A 21948-nucleotide genomic window follows, 5' to 3' on the forward strand; every position below is an offset into this window, starting at 1 on the left:
TATATATATATATATATATATATATATATATAAAGTGGGGTACCACCACTGGTGCAATTATAGGGACCCACAGCCTCAGAGAAGGGAACACAGAGCATTCAGGGAAAAACTTCCTATTTAACTCTGAATACGTAAGAGTGTTCGCTTCTCCTACCACCCCCCTTTTTTATGGTGTACACTTTATTATGCAAGGTTATACAGTTACACATACATATATATATATATATATATATATATATATATATATATATATATATATATATATATATATATATATATATATATATATATATATATATATATATATATATATATTTATATATATATAATCTTTGGACAACACCCACCAGTGGGCCTCGAACCCAGAAAGCACAACTACCTTCCAGTAGCTGCCATAACTAGTACGCCTTAACCCACTACACCATCAGACCCTACAAAAGAAGTAGAGACTTCGAGATATATATACACCTCAAATATCTCCACTTCCCGAGGGCACTAGACAAGTGAGAGGTTACTATACGTTTTTTCATCAAGCCCCTGTTAATGTGAGAGAACTCGTGTCCATGCTATAAGCCTATACTTGCATAAACCACAAGTGAAGATCAACAATCTTTGGACAACACCCACCAGTGGGCCTCGAACCCAGAAAGCACAACTACCTTCCAGTAGCTGCCATAACTAGTACGCCTTAACCCACTACACCATCAGACACTACAAAAGAAGTAGAGACTTCGAGATATATATACACCTCAAATATCTCCACTTCCCGAGGGCACTAGACAAGTGTGAGGTTACTATACGTTTTTCATCAAGCCACTGTCAATGTGAGAAAACTCGTGTCCATGCTATAAGCCTATATGTTAAAGCGTACTAGTTATGGCAGCTACTGGAAGGTAGTTGTGCTTTCTGGGTTCGAGGCCCACTGGTGGGTGTTGTCCAAAGATTGTTAATCTTCACTTGTGGTTTATGCAAGTATAGGCTTATAGCATGGACACGAGTTCTCTCACATTGACAGTGGCTTGATGAAAAACGCAGAGTAACCTCACACTTGTCTAGTGCCCTCGGGAAGTGGAGATATTTGAGGTGTATATATATCTCGAAGTCTCTACTTCTTTTGTAGGGTCTGATTGTGTAGTGGGTTAAAGCTTACTAGTTATGGCAGCTTCTGGAAGGTAGTTGTGCTTTCTGGGTTCGAGGCCCACTGGTGGGTGTTGTCCAGAGATTATATATATATATATATATATATATATATATATATATATATATATATATATATATATATATATATATATATATATATATATATATATATATATATTTTTTTTTTTTTTTTTTTTTTTTTTTGCCTTTATTGTGTATTTAAAGGTTACAAAACATACAAGACAAATGCCTAAAGGTTATGGATCTCATGAAGCTCCTCCGCTTCTGGAAAGGAACCGAGGACGCAGCAAGCATTTCCCCTCTGGATCGCCACACTGAGACGCTGAAATAAAAAACTGGAAGCCCTTGGGTCTCTGGTGAGGTCAATATATATATATATATATATATATATATATATATATATATATATATATATATATATATATATATATATATATATATATATATATATATATATATAAGGAAAACAATTATGGAAGGGAGTACCACCTCTAGCTTGAAGAAGGGGGACCCATAGCCTCGGAGGAAACCACACATAATGCATTAGAGGGAATGTTTAGATCCCCTCCAATACAGTTTCTGTGTGCTTTTCTCCTACCACCCCCTTCCTTTTTTATTTTATATATATATATATATATATATATATATATATATATATATATATATATATATATATGTCGTACCTAGTAGCCAGAACGCACTTCTCAGCGTACTATGCAAGGCCTGATTTGCCTAATAAGCCAAGTTTTCCTGAATTAATATATTTTCTCAATTTTTTTTCTTATGAAATGATAAAGCTACCCATTTCATTATGTATGAGGTCAATTTTTTTTATTAGAGTTAAAGTTAACGTAGATATATGACCGAACCTAACCAACCCTACCTAACCTAACCTAACCTATCTTTATAGGTTAGGTTAGGTAGCCGAAAAATTTAGGTTAGGTTAGGTTAGGCAGTCGAAAAACAATTAATTCATGAAAACTTGGCTTATTAGGCAAATTGGGCCTTGCATAGTAGGCTGAGAAGTGCGTTCTGGCTACTAGGTACGACATATATATATATATATATATATATATATATATATATATATATATATATATATATATATATATATATATATATATATATATATATATATATATGTCGTACCTAGTAGCCAGAACGCACTTCTCAGCCAACTATGCAAGGCCCAATTTGCCTAATAAGCCAAGTTTTCCTGAATTAATATGTTTTCACTAATTTTTTTCTTATGAAATGATAGAGCTACCCATTTCATTATGTATGAGGTTAATTTTTTTCATTGTAGTGAAAATTAACGTAGATATATGTCCGAACCTAACCAACCCTACCTAACCTAACCTAACCTATCTTTATAGGATAGGTTAGGTTAGGTAGCCGAAAAAGTTAGGTTAGGTTAGGTTAGGTAGGTTAGGTAGTCGAAAAAACATTAATTCATGAAAACTTGGCTTATTAGGCAAATCGGGCCTTGCATAGTAGGCTGAGAAGTGCGTTCTGGCTACTAGATACGACATATATATATATATATTATATATATATATATATATATATATATATATATATATATATATATATATATATATATATATATATATATATATATATATTGGTGTATACTGGCAGCAGGTTTTCTTTCAAACATGTTTCATTGAATATGACCGCATATTCTGTATTTATTATTTTCTGGTTTAGGGCTTCTATCCCTCTAACTATTTTCTTAGCATCAGGGCTTAATTGAAATAGGAGTTCTCCAAAACTCATTTTCGTACTTTTAAGGTGAAGAAAAGAAGTGATTTACTATAGAGTGTATTTCACTTATTTGTATAATTTGCACGACGTTTCGAACCTCCATGGTTCATTCTCAAGTGAAGAGATCTTAAGATTGATTGATTGATAAAGATTAAGCCACCCAAGAGGTGGCACGGGCATGAATAGCCCGTAAGTGGTACAATTTTTTTTTTCCCAGTGTTCTGAGGTTGCATTTAACCATCAAGCTGTTATCGTGGGGGAGGATACTGCTTCACAGTCTTTATGAGGGTGTCCAGCTGCTGGACACCTTTGTTGACCAGGAGAGTGGCTGTGTTGATGGCTTCAGGGTGGCCACTGCATGATTCAGGAACTCTTAAAGCTCTTCTAAGGTCATTGGTTGCTTCACATTCCAGAAGATAGTGAAGTAATGGCTTTTCTGTGACAGTTTGGCAGAAGATGTACTCTCTCTGACGGGGTTCACCAATCTCCCAGTTGCATCTGTAACCTAGACGTAGTCTATGTAGCCTAACTGCTATTTCCCTGTGGATTCCTTTTGGGATATTTAACCTTTCTAATTTGGTTGCCTGAAGATACCATGTTGCAGATGGCGAACCTTCAGCTATTCTCTGGTGTAGGTAGGCTTTGTTGAGATGTGAGAGTTTTTTGATGATGATGTTTTTTATGTTCTCTAGGCTGGGTTGAATTGTTTTATGTATCACTGGATGACGAGTTGCCAATTTAGCAATTTCATCAGCTTTTTCATTTAATGGGATTCCAATATGGGATGGGATCCAGTTTAAAGTTATGTTGAGGCCTTTGCCTTTAGCGACTGCTCCTTGATACAAAATGGTGGTAATTATTTCCACATTATCTTTCCACTGTTTTTGTCCTAGTATTTGAAGTGCAGCTTTTGAGTCTGTGTGTATGATTGCATTTTGAGTGTTTTGTGCAATCACATATGCGAATGCCTGTTGTATGGCGAACAGCTCAGTTTGGGTTGATGATACTAGTCCTCCCAGTCTCCAATATGCCTGAACGCTGGTCGTGCAAAGAGCAGCGCCAGCACTCTCATTTTCTGTGTCCACCGATCCGTCTGTGAAGATGTGGGTGGCTCCTGCTACTGCTATGCTATACATTTGCTCTTCTATTATGCGCCTTAGGATTGTCGGATCATAGGCAGCCTTTTTCATTGGGAGACTTTCTATTACTATTTTGAAAGTAGGCTCTTCCCACGGCGCGGAAGGAGTGTAATTTGGGTGTGGATGATCACCCTCTCTATCAAGAATCATGTTTTTTAAATGTAGTCTGTTTAGGACTTTTCCTGCTCTTGCAACCCAAGAGTTTCCATTGTTTTGGCCTAGTCCAACCACCAAGGCCTGCCGTACTGGGATTGGATCAGAAGAAATAATTATCTTACTGATAATTGTAGCTGTCCTTTGTGATATTCTTTCTTGTAGAGAGGGCAAACCCGTCTCCAGTCTAAGAGTTTCAAGCCTGGTCCACATGGGGGCTCCCAGTGCAGCTCTCATAGCAGTGTTTTGGGCAACTTCAAGCTTTTTCCACTGTTGGTGTGATAGATTTGTGAGTGCAGGTGCGGCATAATCGATCACTGATCTGACTGCCTGTACATAGTATGTGCGAAGGACTTGCAGATTGGCTCCTCCAGAAAGGGAGGTTAGCGACCTGAGGATTGCCGTCCGGGCCGCAGTTCGCTCTCTCAAGTATGTGACCTCAGCATTAAAATTCATGTGTGTGTCCAGGATGATTCCTAGATACTGATAGGTGTCGACCCATTCTATTGGTTGACCCTGTACTGTGAGTTGGATGTTGGGCTTCGCTATTTTTATGGGCATGGCCTTTGACTTTGAGGGGTTGAGTTTGATCCCAATCTGTTTTGCCTCTTTACTGATGCAGTCTAAGCATTTGGGTGCAAGACGCGCCGCATCCCTTCCTTTTATGATGATGACAAAGTCGTCCGCGTAGTTTAGCAGCCTGCAGTGATGTGGGAGTTTCAACCTCATTATTCTTTCCATTAAACAGTTGAAGAGAAGAGGGCTAAGAATACCTCCTTGCGGTGTACCATTTTCATGTCTTTTGTACTCAGAGACTGTGCCATGAAGTTTTACTCTTGCTTCTCTGTTTATGAGACAGTTTTTGGTCCAGGAGAGCAGGTTGCCTCTGACCTCTTTGTCAATGAGGCAGCAGAGAATAGCTGGGGCGCTAGCCAGTTCAAAGGCTTTTTCGAGGTCCAGGAATATCAGCATTCCTGGTCTGTCATTCAAGTGGGCTAACAGAGTTGTAATGCATTCCACTGTGCCAACCCCTCTTCTATAGGCATACATATCATGGTGCAGTTTAGGCATTTTCCACTCCAGTCTGTTGAGTGCCATTCTGTCAGCCGTCTTGGCTGCACAGCTTTGGAGAGAGATGGGCCTGGGATTAGCTGGATCTTTGGGTTTTGGGATCGGCACTATGTCTGCTCTATTCCAAGCAGAAGGTCTAGTTTGAGAAGTCCAGGCAAAATTAATTAACCTTAGGTATGCAGCGTCTCCCTCTGGGCCGAGGTTTCTAATCATTTTATAGGTTATTTTGTCGGCTCCAGGGAATGTATCCTTGGAGTTTTTCTTAGCCCGATTGAGCTCATCCAGTGTGAAGGGGGCATTAGTGTCAGAGACTTCTTCACATGCTGTAAGGATTCTGTGCCACCTTTCTTCCTCTAGTTCGGTCTGTACTGCTAATACATCTGGTGGAAGTTGATTGCTGGCTGCTCTCTCTGCAAACCTGGTTGCCAGTACTTCGGCTTCCTGTTGAGGATCTTTGGGGTGTGGAGCTTTAGGTGCTTTATTCCCTTTGACCCGGTGAATTTGCTGCCACATCTCCCCGAGAGAGGTGTGTTCATTCAGGTGTGAACACCATTCTAGCCACTTTTGTTCTTTTATTTGTCTGGTCTCTCGATGTACATGTTCCTTGACCTCACAAAGTAAGATCCTGTTGCGGTCACTTGGCTGCTTTTTGTATAGCTTTCTTGTTTTATTGAGTCTATGGTTGAGTTCTTTGACACGTTCGCAATAGTACCAATGATCTTTATGGTGTCCGGTGGACTGTTTTTTCAGTGGGATTGAGTGGTTGGCTGCACTTTGAATCGCTTTGATAAATTCTTGTTCTGCCTGATTAATGTCTTCGGGAAGATCATAGTTTCTTTGCCACTCTGAAATGAGGTTTTGAAATCGGTCCCAGTTTGCTAAAGCAAAGTTCCAGGCTTCAGATGGAGGCGGAGGTGGGGTGGGTAGGTCTAACTGAAGATCAATTTGGACCCCATAGTGGTCACTTGTGAGTGTGGGCTCAACTGACCATGTTGATGCATCTCTTAGGGAGGCTGAAACGAAGGTTAGGTCTAATCTGCCTCCTTGGATGTGGGTAGGTTCATTCTTGTTTAGGATTTGTATTTCTGGAAGCTGGTCCAGTAGATGTGTAATGTGTATGCCGGCTTCATTTGTTTTGTTCGAGCCCAGTGCCAATCGATGATGGGCATTAAAATCTCCACAAATGATTGTGTTTGTTGTTGTCGCGTGTCCAAATAACACAGAGAGTTCCATTTCGGCTTGTGGAAACCTGTACACATTGAACACTTCAAGTTTGTCGTGTCTTAGCTCAATGGTGACTCCCATTACCTCTGTCCCTGCTCCACAATTGGGTGGGCTGGTTATGGATTTGGAGATCAGGTCACTTTTTACATAGATTGCACATCCCCTGGATTGCCCATTGATCCATGGAAGGAAGAAGCCTCGATAGCCTGAGATTTTAGGTTCTAATCCGGCTCGAAGCAAGCTCTCCTGCAGTATCAGGATGTCTATGCCTTTGGTTGCTGCTATGCATTGCAAGTGTTGCAATTTAGTGCGCAGTCCTTGCGCATTCCATTGCAGGATCTTTAGAATTCTAGGTTATTGGAATGTGCTGATAATTCCGTGGTATCCATGGAGTCTGATGAACACGCCATGGAAGTTGCAATTGGGGTATAGGTTCTTAGTGGTCCTGAAATTGCCTCATCAATGTCGCTTTCCGACGACCTGGACTCCATCTGCTTTTTATGGGGGTGCCTCTTGCCCTGCTGTCTTGACGGTATGGATATTACATCTTCGAATTTTTTGAGCTTGTGCTCAATTGTCTTCCGAGTCTCTGTGGTTTGCTTGATTCCATGTGAAGACAGCAGACTTTCGATTAACTCAGTGACCAAAGTTTTGAGCATTGGCCAGAGAGCGTTCTTACAACAGATCTTACAATACTAGTTGATTTTATACCCGCATTAGGTCAGGTGATAATACAATGAAGGTGAAAACATGGGGGGATACATAAGGGATAAACATAGGGGCTGCAGAAGGCTTGTTGGCCCATACGAGGCATCTCCTATCCAAACACAAAGATTAATCCAGTGTAATTGGCCTGTTATGTTGGACATTGTCTTCTGTGTTGGCATCGATATGTTCTTGTCTTGTCCTTACTCTCATGGTGGGTAGAGTAAATAGTTCCGTGATTTGGGTGTTCATGGTAGGTCGCTCTATTCTTATGTGAATTGCCTCAAGAATTTGTAATCTTCTTGAATCTTGGGTTTTGTCTATTATGCAAGTATTCTTGTTCAACATTTCTCTTGTTAGAGTAATGTCATGGGCTTGTCTTATGTCGTACCTAGTAGCCAGAACGCACTTTCCAGCCTACTATGCAACGCCCGATTTGCCTAATAAGCCAAGTTTTCTTGAATTAATATATTTTCTCTAATTTTTTTCTTATGAAATGATAAAGCTACCCATTTCATTATGTATGAGGTAAATTTTTTTTATTGGAGTTAAAATTAACGTAGATATATGACCGAACCTAACCAACCCTACCTAACCTAACCTAACCTACCTTTATAGGTTAGGTTAGGTTAGGTACCCAAAAAAGTAAGGTTAGGTTAGGTTAGGTAGGTTAGGTAGTCGAAAAACAATTAATTCATGAAAACTTGGCTTATTTGGCAAAATGGGCCTTGCATAGTAGGCTGAGAAGCGCGTTCTGGCTACTAGGTACGACATATATATATATATATATATATATATATATATATATATATATATATATATATATATATATATATGTCGTACCTAGTAGCCAGAACTCACTTCTCAGCCTACTATGCGAGGCCCGATTTGCCTAATAAGCCAAGTTTTACTGAATTAATATATTTTCTCTAATTTTTTTCTTATGAAATGATAAAGCTACCCATTTCATTATGTATGAGGTCAATTTTTTTTTATTGGAGTTAAAATTAACGTAGATATATGACCGAACCTAACCAACCCTACCTAACCTAACCTAACCTATCTCTATAGGTTAGGTTAGGTTAGGTAGCCGAAAACGTTAGGTTAGGTTAGGTTAGGTAGGTTAGGTTGTCGAAAAAACATTAATTCATGAAAACTAGGCTTATTAGGCAAATCAGGCCTTGCATAGTAGGCTGAGAAGTGAGTTCTGGCTATTAGGTACGACATATATATATATATATATATATATATATATATATATATATATATATATATATATATATATATATATATATATGTCGTACCTATATATATATATTTTATAGGTTAGGTTAGGTAGGGTTGGTTAGGTTCGGTCATATATCTACGTTAATTTTAACTCCAATAAAAAAAAATTGACCTCATACATAGAGAAAAGTGTTGCTTTATCATTTCATAAGAAAAAAATTATAGTAAATATATTAATTCAGGAAAACTTGGCTTATTAGGCAAATCGGGCCTTGAATAGTAGGCTGAGAAGTGAGTTCTGGCTACTAGGTACGACATATATATATATATATATGTCGTACCTAATAGCCAGAACTCACTTCTCAGCCTACTATGCAAGGCCTGATTTGCCTAATAAGCCTAGTTTTCATGAATTAATGTTTTTTCGACAACCTAACCTACCTAACCTAACCTAACCTAACGTTTTCGGCTACCTAACCTAACCTAACCTATAGAGATAGGTTAGGTTAGGTTAGGTAGGGTTGGTTAGGTTCGGTCATATATCTACGTTAATTTTAACTCCAATAAAAAAAAATTGACCTCATACATAATGAAATGGGTAGCTTTATCATTTCATAAGAAAAAAAATAGAGAAAATATATTAATTCAGTAAAACTTGGCTTATTAGGCAAATCGGGCCTCGCATAGTAGGCTAAGAAGTGAGTTCTGGCTACTAGGTACGACATATATATATATATATATATATATATATATATATATATATGTCGTACCTAGTAGCCAGAACTCACTTTTTGGCCTACTATTCATGGCCCGATTTGCCTAATAAGCCAAGTTTTCCTGAATTAATATATTTTTTCTAATTTTTTTCTTATGAAATGATAAAGCTACCCATTTCATTATGTATGAGGTCAATTTTTTTTTATTGTAGTTAAAATTAACGTAGATATATGACCGAACCTAACCAACCCTACCTAACCTAACCTAACCTATCTTCATAGGTTAGGTTGGGTTAGGTTGCCGAAAAAGGTAGGTTAGGTTAGGTTAGGTAGGTTAGGTAGTCTAAAAAACATTAATTCATGAAAACTTGGCTTATTAGGCAAATCGGGCCTTGCATAGTAGGCTGAGAAGTGCGTTCTGGCTATTAGGTACGACATATATATATATATATATATATATATATATATATATACATATACACACATATGTCGTACATGGTAGCCAGAACGCACTTCTCGGCCTACTATGCAAGGCCCAATTTGCCTAATAGGCCGAGTGACTTTCTTTATTTTCAACAACAAATTTCCAATTGGTTTATTTGAATTATTATTATTATATTATATTAAGAACATAAATTATTGACATAATTATGTTAGTTTAGGTTCGGTTAAGATGGGATAGGTTAGGTTAGGTAGGGTTGGTGAGGTTCTGTCATATATCTACATTAGTTTTAAGTCAAATTAAACAAAATTAACTCATACATCAGGATATGGATAGCTTTTTCATTTCATAAGAAAAATTTTAGAAAAATATATTATTTCAAGAAAACTTGGCTTATTAGGCGAATCGGGTCTTGCATTGTAGGTCGAGAAGTACGTTCTGGCTACTAGATACAACATATATATATATATATTGTGACGGTGTTCCCCCCCCCTTATATTTCTCCCACGCCAGCTGTAAGAGTCATATCTACTTTACCCGAACGTTCTCTACCTTCCAGAGAACAATTTAACATATGTGGGAGCATGAGGTGTTCTCGCGTTGGTGAGAAATTACCCAAAGAAGAGTGTTTGGCCAGTGTCTTATGCCCTTTAGGACGCCAAGATGGCGCCGGACCCTACGTTTTCCCGCCAAGACGTTATGACGTCAATGGCACCAGATTGGTTAAGAACGGTGACGTGGCACAGGGAGCCAATGAGAAACGCCCCTGGCAAGTATGACGTCACGAGTGCAGGGGGGTCCGGACGGAACGTGCCGTGGCGCCAAGGAATTAGACACGACACGTCGAGGAGGTCGGACGTGCAATCGGGGGCCCTGTCAGTCTGACAGATTTCGCCCCAACTCCGGTGGATTTACGCATCACCAGTTGTCTGCAAGCACCCTGTGAGGTCTTCCAAATCTCCGTGTGTCGGACAGAAGAAGGAATTGACGAGAAACGAGCAACAAGTGCTCCAGTGACAGGTGCTTTGCTAGAAGTGAAGTCTGAGCAGTGACGTCCGGGACGACTGTACAGTTTCACCAGTTGGGTGATGATGTAGTGGCTGGGCCAGTCCACCATGAGGAAGGAGAAAAACGAACTAGCTGGGAATACGAACGACTGCAGCCGTGAGTGAGGACTGCAAATGTAGCTGTGAGGAAAAGGCGACGGAAAGGAGACCGACTCCAACCCTTCAAGAGGTTGTGGAGGAGCACGGGGCCTGCAGAGAGAAGAGCACGGAGAAGACGCGTTTTTGGGTGTTGGTTGGGTTCCTGGGAAGAGCATCAGTGTGTGTGGGGGTGTTCCCTACAACGAGTCGAGAGCCGGGACCAGGAGCTTCAATTCAACTCTCAACAGAGGGCGAGTCCACGTCATTGATGGTGGAAGTAGGTAATTCAGTTTTCCTTCCCATTCCCCTTTATTTAGCTATAAGCCAGAGTATCTTCTATGTCGTGAGCAGGGCTCACCAATGTCTATGTTTCTAGTGAGACACAGTTGTGAGGAGAGGCTATAGAGCTCTCATGAAATATATATATATATATATATATATATATATATATATATATATATATATATATATATATATATATATATATATATATATGTCGTACCTAGTAGCCAGAACGCACTTCTCAGCCTACTATGCAAGGCCCGATTTGCCTAATAAGCCAAGTTTTCATGAATTAATATATTTTCTCTATTTTTTATCTTATGAAATGATAAAGCTATCCATTTCATTATGTATAAGGTCAATTTTTTTTTATTGGAGTTAAAATTAACGTAGATATATGTCCGAACCTAACCAACCCTACCTAACCTAACCTAACCTATCTTTATAGGTTAGGTTAGGTTAGGTTAGGTAGGTTAGGTAGTCGAAAAACAATTAATTCATGAAAAGTTGGCTTATTAGGCAAATCGGGCCTTGCATAGTAGGCTGAGAAGTGCGTTCTGGCTACTAGGTACGACATATATATATATATATATATATATATATATATATATATATATATATATATATATATATATATATATATATATATATATATATATATATATATATATATATATATATATATATATATATATATATATATATATATATATATATCTTTATTTTCTATTTATTTATTTATTTTCTTCTCCGAGGCTATGGGTCCCCGTATATATATATATATATATATATATATATATATGTCGTACCTAGTAGCCAGAACGCACTTCTGAGCCTACTATGCAAGGCCCGATTTGCCTAATAAGCCAAGTTTTCCTGAATTAATATATTTTATCTAATTTTTTTCTTATGAAATGATAAAGCTACCCATTTCATTATGTATGAGGTGAATTTTTTTTATTGGAGTTAAAATTAACGTAGATATATGACGGAACCTAACCAACCCTACCTAACCTAACCTAACCTATCTTTATAGGTTAGGTTAGGTTAGGTAGCCGAAAAAGTTAGGTTAGGTAGTCGAAAAAAAAATTAATTCATGAAAACTTGGGTTATTAGGCAAATCGGGCCTTGCATAGTAGGCCGAGAAGTGTGTTCTGGTTACTAGGTACGACATATATATATATATATATATATATATATATATATATATATATATATTATTAAATATGACCGAAAAAGTAAGATTAATAATTCTAACACGAATTTTCTCAATCTTTCGTACATTACGCTTCACTGTTGGAGGTAAATCAAAAATCACTTCTCCAAAATTCATTTTTATTTCTAGTCTGACGCGACACGGGCGCGTTTCGTAAAACTTATTACATTTTCAAAGACTTCACAAATACACAACTGATTAGAACTTACGTCTCTCTGATATTATATCTACATTTGAGTGAGGTGGGAAGGGTGATGTGGCACTAACACAAGACAGAACAGGAGGGGATATTAATAGGGTATTAAAAGTATCAACACAAGACAGAACAGAAACAATGGGTATTGAATAGAAGTGTTTGTAGAAAGCCTATTGGTCCATATTTCTTGATGCTTCTATATTGGAGCGGAGTCTTGAGGTGGGTAGAATATAGTTGTGCAATAATTGGCTGTTGATTGCTGGTGTTGACTTCTTGATGTGTAGTGCCTCGCAAACGTCAAGCCGCCTGCTATCGCTGTATCTATCGATGATTTCTGTGTTGTTTACTAGGATTTCTCTGGCGATGGTTTGGTTGTGGGAAGAGATTATATGTTCCTTAATGGAGCCCTGTTGCTTATGCATCGTTAAACGCCTAGAAAGAGATGTTGTCTCGCCTATATACTGGGTTTTTTGGAGCTTACAGTCCCCAAGAGGGCATTTGAAGGCATAGACGACGTTAGTCTCTTTTAAAGCGTTCTGTTTTGTGTCTGGAGAGTTTCTCATGAGTAGGCTGGCCGTTTTTCTGGTTTTATAGTAAATCGTCAGTTGTATCCTCTGATTTTTGTCTGTAGGGATAACGTTTCTATTAACAATATCTTTCAGGACCCTTTCCTCCGTTTTATGAGCTGTGGAAAAGAAGTTCCTGTAAAATAGTCTAATAGGGGGTATAGGTGTTGTGTTGGTTGTCTCTTCAGAGGTTGCATGGCGTTTCACTTTCCTTCTTATGATGTCTTCGACGAAACCATTGGAGAAGCCGTTGTTGACTAGGACCTGCCTTACCTTCAGAGTTCTTCGTCAACTTGCTTCCATTCTGAGCTGTGGCTGAGAGCACGGTCGACATATGCGTTAACAACACTCCTCTTGTACCTATCTGGGCAGTCGCTTTTGGCATTTAGACACATTCCTATGTTCATTTCCTTAGTGTAGACTGCAGTGTGGAAACCTCCGCTCTTTTCCATGACTGTTACATCTAGAAAGGGCAGCTTCCCATAATTTTCCATCTCGTAAGTGAAACGCAGCACGGAACTCCGCTCAAATGCCTCCTTTAACTCCTGCAGATGTCTGACATCAGGTACCTGTGTAAAAATGTCGTCAACATACCTGCAGTATATGGCCGGTTTCATGTTCATGTCGACTAAGACTTTTTGCTCGATGGTACCCATGTAGAACAATTCCTTTGGAGGAATTCTCCAAAGGAATTTGTTGACTTACTGCGTGGCACACGGGCCACAGGGATAAGAGCCTCGTTGGACGTAGAATCGCTGTTTACCAAAGTACCAGTGGACGAGACAATCGGGATGATAGCCGACAGAGTGTATCGTGATCCAGCCTGTACTCCTCTTGGCATACCAGAAAATATCCTAAGGAAACTACTCCAAGCTTGTACTGAAGAGGCACCCTTCTTGAGCCCGGATGGGCACATGTTTAAGCAAGTAGATGGGGTCGCCATGGGTTCTCCCGTAGGTATCCTGTTTGCAAACTTCTACATGGGTACCATCGAGCAAAAAGTCTTAGTCGACATGAACATGAAACCGGCCATATACTGCAGGTATGTTGACGACATTTTTACACAGGTACCTGATGTCAGACATCTGCAGGAGTTAAAGGAGGCATTTGAACGGAGTTCCGTGCTGCGTTTCACTTTCGAGATGGAAAAGGATGGGAAGCTGCTCTTTCTAGATGTAACAGTCATGGAAAAGAGCGGAGGTTTCCACACTGCAGTCTACACTAAGGAAACGAACATAGGAATGTGCCTAAATGCCAAAAGCGACTGCCCAGATAGGTACAAGAGGAGTGTTGTTAACGCATATGTCGACCGTGCTCTCAGCCACAGCTCAGAATGGAAGCAAGTCGACGAAGAACTCTGTAGGGTAAGGCAGGTCCTAGTCAACAACGGCTTCTCCAATGGTTTCGTCGAAGACATCATAAGAAGGAAAGTGAAACGCCATGCAACCTCTGAAGAGACAACCAACACAACACCTATACCCCCTATTAGACTATTTTACAGGAACTTCTTTTCCACAGCTCATAAAACGGAGGAAAGGGACCTGAAAGATATTGTTAATAGAAACGTTATCCCTACAGACAAAAATCAGAGGATACAACTGACGATTTACTATAAAACCAGAAAAACGGCCAGCCTACTCATGAGAAACTCTCCAGACATAAAACAAAACGCTTTAAAAGAGACTAACGTCGTCTATGCCTTCAAATGCCCTCTTGGAGACTGTAAGCTCCAAAAAACCCAGTATATAGGCAAGACAACAACATCTCTTTCTAGGCGTTTACCGATTCATAAGCAACAGGGCTCCATTAAGGAACATATAATCTCTTCCCACAACCAAACCATCGCCAGAGAAATCCTAGTAAACAACACAGAAATCATTGATAGATACAGCGATAGCAGGCGGCTTGACGTTTGCGAGGCATTACACATCAAGAAGTCAACACCAGCAATCAACAGCCAATTAATGCACAACTATATTCTACCCACCTCAAGACTCCGCTCCAATATAGAAGCATCAAGAAATATGGACCAATAGGCTTTCTACAATCACTTCTATTCAATACCCATTGTTTCACGTTCTGGCTTATGTTGATGAAATTAATACCTTATTAAATACCACCTCACCCCATCCACCTCACTCAAATGTAGATATAAACAAAATCGGAGATGTGTAAGTTCTATTCAGTTGTGTATGTGTTAACTAAAGTCTTTGAAAATGTAATAAGTTTTACGAAACGCGCTCAAGTGTCGCGTCAGACTAGAATTAAAAATGAATTTTGGAGAATTGATTTTTGAATTACCTCCAACAGTGAAAAGAAATGTATGAAAGATTGAGAAAATTCGTGTTAGAATTATTAATCTTACTTTTTCGGTCATATTTAATTATATATGTCTACAGGAAAGACTGCTACCAAAATATACTAATATATATATATATATATATATATATATATATATATATATATATATATATATATATATATATATATATATATATATATATATATATGTCGTACCTAGTAGCCAGAACGCACTTCTCAGCCTACTATGCAAGGCCCGATTTGCCTAATAAGCCAAGTTTTCATGAATTAATTGTTTTTCGACTACCTAACCTACCTAACCTAACCTAACCTAACTTTTTCAGCTACCTAACCAAACCTAACCTAGAAAGATAGGTTAGGTTAGGTTAGGTAGGGTTGGTTAGGTTCGGCCATATATCTACGTTAATTTTAACTCCAATAAAAAAAAATTGACCTCATACATAATGAAATGGGTAGCTTTATCATTTCATAAGAAAAAAATTAGAAAAAATATATTAATTCAGGAAAACTTGGCTTATTAGGCAAATCGGGCCTTGAATAGTAGGCCAAAAAGTGAGTTCTGGCTACTAGGTACGACATATATATATATATATATATATATATATATATATATATATATATATATATATATATATATATATGTCGTACCTAGTAGCCAGAACGCACTTTTATGCCTACTATGCAAGGCCCGATTTGCCTAATAAGCCAAGTTTTCCTGAATTAATTGTTTTTCGACAACCTAACCTACCTAACCTAACCTAACCTAACTTTTTCGGCTACCTCACCTAACCTAACCTCTAAAGATAGCTTAGGTTAGGTTAGGTAGGGTTGGTTAGGTTTGGTCATATATCTACGTTAATTTTAACTGCAATAAAAAAAATTGACCTCATACATAATGAAATGGGTAGCTTTATCATTTCATAAGAAAAAAATAGAGAAAATATATTAATTCAGGAAAACTTGGCTTATTAGGCAAATCGGGCCTTGCATAGTAGGCATAAAAGTGCGTTCTGGCTACTAGGTACGACATATATATATATATATATATATATGTATATATATATATATATATATATATATATATATATATATATATATATATGTATATATATATATATATATATATATATATATATATATATATATATATATATATATATATATATATATATATATATATATATATATATATATATTGGTGTATACTGGCAGCAGGTTTTCTTCCAAACATGTTTCATTGAATATTACCGCATATTCTGTATTTATTATTTTCTGGTTTAGGGCTTCTATCCCTCTAACTATTTTCTTAGCATCAGGGCTTAATTGAAATAGGAGTTCTCCAAAACTCATTTTCGTACTTTTAAGGTGAAGAAAAGAAGTGATTTACTATAGAGTGTATTACACTTATTTGTATAATTTGCACGACGTTTCGAACCTCCATGGTTCATTCTCAAGTGAACAGATCTTACAATACTAGTTGATTTTATACCCGCATTAGGTCAGGTGATAATACAATGAAGGTGAAAACATGGGGGGATACATAAGGGATAAACATAGGGGCTGCAGAAGGCTTATTGGCCCATACGAGGCATCTCCTATCTAAACACAAAGATTAATCCAGTGTAATTGGCCTGTTATGTTGGACATTGTCTTCTGTGTTGGCATCGATATGTTCTTGTCTTGTCCTTACTCTCATGGTGGGTAGAGTAAATAGTTCCGTGATTTGGGTGTTCATGGTAGGTCGCTCTATTCTTATGTGAATTGCCTCAAGAATTTGTAATCTTCTTGAATCTTGGGTTTTGTCTATTATGCAAGTATTCTTGTTCAACATTTCTCTTGTTAGAGTAATGTCATGGGCTTGTCTCATGTGATTCCTAGGGGCACCAGATTGAAGATGGCATGTCAAACGCCTCGTCAGCTTGGTCGACGTCATACCTATGTACTTACATTGAAGGTTACATCCTTCGTGGGGGCAAGTGTACATGTATACAACGCTTGACTGCTGTAGAGGGTTCTCCGTCGGCTTCGGGCTGTTTTTGATAAGGAGTTCGGAAGTCTTCTTGGTTTTGTAGAATATTATCAGGTTTATGTTTTGGTTAGGAGTAGTGCTTTTTACTCCTTTACGGATTATTTCTTTCATTATTCTTTCCTCTTTTATATGTTCACTGTGCATGGTTGATTTGTAATATAATTTTATTGGGGGTGTTGTGGTTTCTGTTCTAGGTTCTGAATTATACCAACGGTCCAAGTGTCTTCTTATAGCAGCGTTTATTTCCGCGTTGCTATATCCGTTGTTCACCAATACCTGAGTTACTCTTTCAAACTCTCTACTCACGTTGCTCCATTCAGAGCAGTGGGTAAGCGCTCGACGAATATAAGCATTGAGAACACTGGCTTTGTATCTTTGGGGGCACTCACTTCTACCGTTCAGGCATAATCCTATGTTGGTGGGCTTGGTATATACGTTGGTGCTTAAAGAGGTTCCTGTTTTTGTTATTAGTACTTCCAAGAATAGCAGACTGTTATTTTCACTATTTTCATGTGTAAATCGGAGTACTGACTCTCTCTCTAGGTGTCTTTTTAGGTCAATTAGTTCATCTGAGTCTTTTACTATTACGAATATGTCATCTACATAACGGCAGTATACAGTTGGTTTTTGTCTGCTACTGAAGACCCTATCTTCGATGGTTCCCATATAAAAATTAGCAAATAAAACTCCTAAGGGGGAGCCCATTGCTACTCCGTCTATTTGTAAATACATGTCTCCTTGTGGACTGATGAAAGGGGCTTCCTTTGTACATTCTTCGAGAAGACTTTTCAAGTGTGGCTCAGGTATGTCTAATTTGGGGGTGCTCTCGTCTCTGTATACTCTGCCCAGTATCATTCCTATGGTTGTGTCGACTGGGACGTTGGTAAAAAGGGATTCAACGTCCAGGGAAGCGATGATTCCATCGGGCTGGGTAGATTTGATCAATTCTAGGAAATCTGCTGATGATTGTAGACTAAACTTACTTGGAGTGTATGGAGTTAGGAGTTCATTGAGTTTCTTTGCCAGGTGATAAGTTGGGGTTGGTATTTGGCTGATTATAGGGCGTAGTGGGTTACCTGGTTTATGCGTCTTAACATTGCCGTAGGCATATCCTAAGCCATAGTCGCCTTGAAGTTTATTGAAATGCACACTACCTTTCTTTGCGTTGATTGCTGTAATTGTTTTGTTTTCTTTCCGCTTAAGGTCTTCTACGGGGTTCCTCGTGATTCGTTGAAATTTGGAGTCGTCACTTAGGATGTCGCTAATTTTGTTCATGTATTCATGGGTAGGAATCAATACATATGCTGCTGTTTTGTCGGCTTTTCTTATTGTCACGTCTTTCAGATTTTTTTTTTTTTTTTTAATAGCAACGCGGAAATAAACGCTGCTATAAGAAGACACTTGGACCGTTGGTATAATTCAGAATCTAGAACAGAAACCACAACACCCCCAATAAAATTATATTACAAATCAACCATGCACAGTGAACATATAAATGAGGAAAGAATAATGAAAGAAATAATCCGTAAAGGAGTAAAAAGCACTACTCCTAACCAAAACATAAACCTGATAATATTCTACAAAACCAAGAAGACTTCCGAACTCCTTATCAAAAACAGCCCGAAGCCGACGGAGAACCCTCTACAGCAGTCAAGCGTTGTATACATGTACACTTGCCCCCACGAAGGATGTAACCTTCAATATAAGTACATAGGTATGACGTCGACCAAGCTGACGAGGCGTTTGACATGCCATCTTCAATCTGGTGCCCCTAGGAATCACATGAGACAAGCCCATGACATTACTCTAACAAGAGAAATGTTGAACAAGAATACCTGCATAATAGACAAAACCCAAGATGCAAGAAGATTACAAATTCTTGAGGCAATTCACATAAGAATAGAGCGACCTACCATGAACACCCAAATCACGGAACTATTTACTCTACCCACCATGAGAGTAAGGACAATACAAGAACATATCGATGCCAACACAGAAGACAATGTCCAACATAATAGGCCAATTACAGTGGATTAATCTTTGTGTTTAGATAGGAAATGCCTCGTATGGGCAAATAAGCCTTCTGCAGCCTCTATGTTTCACCTCACATTTATCCCTTATGTATCCCCCCATGTTTTCACCTTTATTGTATTTTCACCTGACCCAGTGCGGGTATAAAATCAACTAATATATATATATATATATATATATATATATATATATATATATATATATATATATATATATATATATATATACGAACTTTTACATTCTTGTAAATCCACAAGCACGCATAGCATTTCTGGCATGTCCGTAATACAAATTTTTCCAGGAATACGAGCCTCCAAATCATTTGACAACCAGATACCCATTCACTGCTGGGTGAACTGAGGCGTACATTTAAGGATTTGCGCGTTGTTAATCCTGTGGCAATGTCAACGTCATCTGTGGAATGCACCCAAATCGAATTCTTTTAGGAAGCGAGTTGTGACAATGTCAAACCATCTGTGGAGCACTACTGACCTCATTTTCTGTTCCCCCGGTGGAAGGCTGTGATCTTATTTTATCCCTGAGTAGTTTCTGTCTTATTAACCACATTTTACTCCCCAGAAGTGATGTGAGTGGTATCTTGGCCAACATAAATCAGTTTACCCAGGGCAGTCCTGAACTCAAGACGTGTTCCAGTGGGAACAAGTGGCCAATGTCGGTGCAGACAGTGATTTGTCTGTAATACTTAGCGAAGTATTGGTGATTGGACCGACGTACCCCTGGAAAGCCAAGTTGAGTTACGAGATGGAAGTATTGTCCGTCTGTTAAGGCTTGTCATAAGCGTGTGTGGAAGTCACCCAGTGTCTTGCTGCTGACCCCCTGCCAGTGTGATGCTGGAGACCTTTGCCAGTATGTTGTTGGAGACCTCTGCCAGCGTATTACTGCAGAGTAGATGTGGTGTTTTGGCACCGTGACTATATGGTGTAGGTCCGGCCAATGATCTACTGAGAAAGATGAACTCGCCGGCGTGATGACCATAGAAGACAGACTTAGACAGAGACCCATGAGGGATGTACTATAGAAGATAGACGGGGACTCGCCGGAAAAGAAGAGTGCAGACGTTTTAGTGTCCTGTGCGAAAGTTACACCTGCAGTGTTATCTCATGTACATATGTGTATATATATTTATATATGCAAGAGTTCTTAGATTCTTGTAAAGCCACAAGCACGAAGAAGTACATTTGGTGATGTTTCTGTTTAGTGTTATTTACCCCCTTTTCCTTTAGATTGATTATTACTGCCAGTTGTTGAAAATTTACCTTATGACTTGAGGTGGGATTGATTAGGAAGAAGCACTAAAGCTCCATATACAATTTGATAAGAAAAAAAACCGGTTACTGGCTAAGTGAGGCCGTAACATAAACACACATACAGCCACACCAAACACACACACACACATCAAACACGCACACCACACTACACACACACACACATACCAAACACACACAACACAAAACACACACACACACACCCAAACACACGCACACACGAACGGTTGGAACACGAATAAGGGGACACAGGTAGAAACTAAATACCTAAATGAGCATCAGAGACGTTTGAAGGAAAGGTAGCTAACAAATGGAAGGCATTAGGCAGAGAAGTGGTGGAGGCAGACTCCATGCACAGTTTCAAATGTAGATATGATCGTTCCCAATAGGTTAAAGAATTTGTACACCAGTTGATTGACAGTTGAGAGGTGGGACCAAAGAGCCAAAGCTCAACCCCCGCAAGCACAACTAGGTGAGTACACACATACCCAACACAAACACACCAAACATCCACAAAATACACACACACCACACTCTCATACCAAATGCACATACAAAACAACACACACTTATATACAAAACACTCACACAACCACACGAAATAAATACACACCAAACACACACCTCACACACTAACAAAAGAGGAAACCCTTTCCAGGAAGAGTTGAATTCTAAGGCTCAGGGAATACAAGGACGTGTTTCTGCAGAGGTGCATGACGAGGGAAGAGAGAGAAGGAAGGCTGCAGAAACAAGGAGGAGACGCAAGAGAGGATGGGAATGAGGGAGCCACAGGACTCCAGTACCCTCAGAGGGGGGAGTGGAAATGCCTCAACCAGCAGGCCAGTATCCCCAGGGAGGAATGTAAGTGAAGCCTCCCACCCCATGACCAATCACCTACAGCTCCCCGACCAGTAGAGACCCTCAACAGACCATGCCCGCCCTGCTCCCCAACCGCAGATCCCCCATGTTCCCCCACCTCAAGCCCTCCTTGTTCCACAACCCCTTCCCCCACCCCCAAGCCCTGCCAGTTCCCACGCCCCAAGCTCTCCTTCCTTCCTACCTCCCTCTCTTCCTGCTCCTCCTCACCCCAGGCTCCCCCTTTGCTCCCCAAGCCTTGACCTCCCTACTACCCCAACCCCAGGCACCCCCCTACGTTACCCAACCCTTGACATAATACTCCCAGCTCCCCCCCTCCCATACCCTAATTGACCCAAATCATCGCAAGATAACCCAAAACCCATGTCCCTCTCAGCCACACCACCCCAGAGCC

Source organism: Procambarus clarkii, chromosome 14, assembly GCF_040958095.1.
Source record: "Procambarus clarkii isolate CNS0578487 chromosome 14, FALCON_Pclarkii_2.0, whole genome shotgun sequence".
Lineage (NCBI taxonomy): Eukaryota > Metazoa > Arthropoda > Malacostraca > Decapoda > Cambaridae > Procambarus > Procambarus clarkii.